Source organism: Cebus imitator, unplaced genomic scaffold (assembly GCF_001604975.1).
Source record: "Cebus imitator isolate Cc_AM_T3 unplaced genomic scaffold, Cebus_imitator-1.0 Scaffold32, whole genome shotgun sequence".
Taxonomy (NCBI): domain Eukaryota; kingdom Metazoa; phylum Chordata; class Mammalia; order Primates; family Cebidae; genus Cebus; species Cebus imitator.
The window spans coordinates 3491103-3496144 of NW_016107347.1; positions in this window are offsets into that span (position 1 = coordinate 3491103).

The following is a 5042-nucleotide window of genomic DNA, read 5'->3' on the forward strand; positions in this document are numbered from 1 at the left end:
TATGGGGTAGGGCTTGATACACGTGAATGAAGGAGAGGAGTGAGATTCCAGGTGTTTTTCCTCACATGTGAAATTGCACTTGCCAACATCCTCCAAAGAGTTCTGGAAATTGCCACACTTTTCTCAATATGATTGAGAAAGGTTGGTATGCTGGAAACAGGCACATGGGGTAATTTGCCAAATCTCAGAATCACGGAAGCTATAAACATGGGCATTTGTAGTCCTGAGTTGTAACATGTTTCTGACTCAGTCTCCTGCCAGTATGGATTTGTACTTGCCTGTGATTTATTTTGTTTCTGGCTTACCCTGGGGCATTGGAGGGCTTGGAGACTTCTGCCAGAACACCTAGGACATGTGAAGAGTTCCTGCCAGAAACAAATAACGTGAGTGAAACACTAACAACCTAACACAAAGGGGCTATGCTTGCATTGCTTGAGAAGATACTCCCCTCTTGGAGAACTCCACTGTTGTCGGCTGGTAAGAGGGCAAGGTCACTCCCTCTATGACCAGGTAGCATCCGGGGGTTCCCATGACCTTGGGCTGCCCAGCCCTGACACCCAGACAGTCGAATGCAGTTGGTTATCAGGGGAATATGTGAGAAAATGTAGATGAATCACTGGTTTTCACTGCTGGAAAACACCTGAACATCTATAACCAATGAAATCTTGCCTCTTCATTCACTGTCTTAAAGATCATCATATGTAAATTGGCTGCCTAGTTGCTTTCTACAGATTTAGATGTTGAGCTGCTTAATAATCATCTGTGAATTTGCCCTTTCTCCTGCTTCTACAGAGAGCTCTTTCATGGTGGTAAACCAAGGACAGCCTAGGCTTTCTGATTGTCCACTTCTTGTTCCATTGTGTCCAAACCTACATGTCTCAACCCCTCTCATCAAAGACTTCTCAAAGTTATTAATAACTGGGGAACATGTATCCAGTAGTTACATGCATCAGGCTCCACGCTTTCTGTGCAGTATGTAAACTGATTTGTTATCCTACATGGACTAATCATAAATGGCTATTATTATTGCTGTTTTACAAATGAGGCATATGACACACAGAGAGCTAAATAATTTGCATAAGGTCACACCACTTGTACATGGTGAAGCCAGGACTCAACGTCAGGTCTAGCCATCCCTGAATTTGACCTCTGTATCCTCTATATCTCTGTTATCTCTCAGACTAAGGTCGCTGTCTCTCTCTGCCAAGAGAGAAAAAGATTCATTCACTCATCAAATGTTTGTTGAGCGTCTACTGTGACTTAGGCAATATCCTAGATCAAGGATTGTGAAACTTTTTTCCATAAAGGACCAGACAGCAAACATTTTGGGTTTCATGGATCATACGGTCAGTCATTGTGATTCAACTCTGCTGTTGTAGTACAAGATTGTGAAAACAGCCATGGATAATACGTCAATGAGCATGGTTGTATTCCAATAAAATGTCACTTGCGAAAGGGGGCTGTGGGCTGGATTTGAGCCAAGTGTTCTCCCCTGCTCTCGGGACTGGCATTATAATACCAAAAAGAAAATAACCACAAAAATGCCTGCTTTTGTGGTGCTTCCATTCCAGAATGGGGAAGCAATCATATTCCCTGGCCCATTTATCATGTAAAAATTGTCATAGGATCTTGGAGTTCTGAGAGCCTAGAGGTGATCTCTTCAGTATTTCCCTTCCAGGGCAGCTGCCCTCAGAACTCTCTTGGCTGGTAGGGGTTCATTCTGTGCGTCTGGAACGAGTGTCACCCCACCTTCCAGAGGGCCCACCCTTGTCACATAGTCCTTGCTTGTCTTCCTATTTAACCCACTCATTCTAACTCTGTTAGGGCAGAGAGCCCCACATTTTAGCACATCAGAATCACTTTTGGGGCTTGAAACAGTTTGATGGGCCCCACTCTTGAGATTCCGATTTAGTAGGTCTGGAGTGAGGCCTAAGATTTCCCATTTCTGACAAGTTCCCAGGTAATTCCAGTGCTGCTGGTTCCTGGACCACACTTTGAGAACCAGTGTTCTGTAGCAATAGCAAGTGGACCTAACAACTGCTCTTTCATTTTTTTCAGATATTTGATCATCGATATCATGTACTGCACTCCCCTAGCCCCTGCCTGAGTCTTCTTCCTGCAAAACTGCAAGGCTCTTCAACTCCTCTGCCTATGAGAAGTAACTGAGAAATAATAAGCGCTGCCACCACCTGTTGGGTTGAACACCTGGGATGCAATGCTGGTAGCCACCAAGGTCACTGCAATTATACACAAACAATGAAAACAGTGAAACCATGTCTCAGGGACAAAGGGTAAGAACCAGTGCAATGCTGAGACTGTGGAAAAGAACATGGTGACAGCTGTCAGCAAAAGCATTTCAGCCCCTCTTCTCCATGTGACTTTGGGCCAATCATTTCCCCTCCCTGCCTGTCAGCTTTCTCATCTGCAACATGAAAGTTGGCTGAGGTCTTTCTAGCAGTGGGAATGTGGATATTCTTAAGTAGGTGGGGAAATCCAATAGGTATCCTGATACGTCCCTCCTGGGGATATCCTAGGGCGACACTTACCCAGGTTGCTCTTCACTGCCAGCAGTATGCAAGATTTGCCTCTATGTCGGCTGTACATTCAGTTCTCTTTTCTCCTAAGAGTTGCACTCATTGAGATTGTATTCAAGACTGATGTGTTATTATCACTGGCTTATGTCAATAAGCTCCTTTCCTTTGCTCCAGATCTATGAGCAGAATGTTTTGGGACCTCAGGTCAGCATTTTGTAAACCCACAGTGGTAATCTCCTGTTCCTGCCTCTTGGCCCTGTGAAGTTATTCTGTTGGCTTCCAGGACTTCTGCAGGGCCTAACAGCTCGGCAGCTTCAGGACCATCTAAGGTGACTTACAACTGTTCTTCCACCCTGAGCCTTAGGCCTCAGCCACAAAGCAAGAGATCCGTGCTTCCTGGCACCTGGCTTCTGGAAAGTTAAACTGTCATCCACCTCTTTGATCAAGCAGTTCAGCAGCTCTTCAGTTTAAATAACAACTACAAAATAAATATCACAGAGAACTCTCAGCAAGGATTCTTTAGTGCAGGAAAATGTAACATTCAAATTCTGGACAATATTGTCATGTGGGTTCATTTTCCTTCCTGCGAAAACTTTCCCACAACAATTCCCATAAAGAAAATTAATTTGGCATAAGGAGTTTGGGCAAAGAAGGCTGCTAGGTGGGCCAGCCATCCAGTCATCCTTAGAGGCTGTGTAGTGGGAATCTGGTGAGCAGCTGAGTTAGGGGCTGCTGACAGGAAGCTCCGAGGGCATTGGAAAATAAACCTGGTGAAGGAGGAGAAAGTACTGCTTAGACCAGCAGCAAAGCTGATATGCTTGGTTCATGTAACAGTTACTTATTCTTTCTAAGCCACCTATAATTATTTCCAGAAGAGACAATAAATCTTAGTAAAGTATTCAGATTCTGGAGTCAGACTACCATGGGTTTTTAATCTTGGCCCTGAGGTTTTCTCACTGTGTGCCCTCGGTCAGGTTTCTTAATCTCTTGAAGCCTTTGTTTTTTCTCTTTGTAAATGAGGATGAATATATCTATCTTTCCAAAACTGAGGGTTACGGGAGATGATATACATGACAGGGTCAACATAGTTAATACTATCTACAACCTAGTTCCAGGATATTAACCCAATTGCTTAATGTGCAATAAGCCTTCAATAAATGTCTTGTGATTAAGTTACATACTATGGGTAGATATTCCACTTATTGTTTACAAAATACGTGGTAAGAAGTAAAAAATGTATTTGTTGGAGTTCTTCCTTCAACAAACCCTTTTCTCTGGGTAATCTATAGTGCTTTTAGAAGCTTAGAGACTAAGAACACGTGTGAAGTTTAGAATTCCATAAAGAATGTTCATACAGAAGGAATCTCAGATGTATACTGAGTGTAACCCACAGAGAGAGGGGTTACCTACCCAAGGTCATGCAGCAGATTACTGGCAGAGCAGGGATTAGGTACCATCTGGCCGGAATTTCTCCAGTGCACATGTTTTCACTGTTCCTTTACACACCACTCTTGGGCCATGTCATTAAAACCTCTCAGGCTAATGGTGCCAAAGCCTCAGTGACCTTCATGCTTCAGAGACCAGGGCCAGAACAGAGACAGGAGGGAGCTAGGGGTAGGGTGGGGAGTAGCTCAAGGAAGTGGAGAGGCAGTTCTGCAGGCCTTTCTCAACTCAATCCCCCGGCCCCCACACTTTATCTTTGGCCCATCCTCCTCCCATAGCGCCTGTTCATAAGCACAGGTATTCAAGGACCTCAGCCTCCTTACGCATTCAATCCATATGTCATCTGTTTTCCCTTTATGGGAGAACTGAGTTCTGTGAAACTGCTGGAAAAACACTGTAAGGGCAGCCATAAAACTTTTATTGATTCTACTGTTTTTGCATCTTTGGAATTAAAACTTTTGATCCTGATCAGCTCTCCCTATCTCAGGTGGTTGCCTTCCCTGGAAACCCATCTGTTCCCAAGGATTTGCTGCAGCAGCATTTGCCAGTTCCCTTGTAACCTCCTAACCCTCCCCCACTGCCCCCCGCATTCCCACTGGGTTGGGGTTTCAATCATCAGGTATAACTGGGTTTTGATTTGGGGACCCAAAGGCTTTGGGCTCTATAAGAGGCCATAATTTTTTTCTCTCTATTTATACTTCAAATTCATTTTCTTCCTTCAAACTCTCTTTAAATAAAACTAGGCCCTTAAGGGCAAGAACATAGGCTTGTTCTTCTTTGTGACCCGCAGCTGCCTCCTTGCCTGGAGCAGCGCTTGTCATGTAACAAGTGTCAGTACATGGATGAATAAACCCCGGAACGCTTCTCTCTTCTAAGACTTCACTCCTTTGCTAGGGCTGCCCTGGATGGGCTTGGAAAGAGAAGAAGGGAGGTTCAGAAATAGACTGTTCAATGTAGGGGTGAGTTTTTTGGTGCGGGAATCAATTATTCCTGAAAGGTTGCTAGTGGAGAAACAGCTCTCTTTAGTCAATGCTGAGCTTTGCAAGTAGTTTCTTTCTTTCTTTT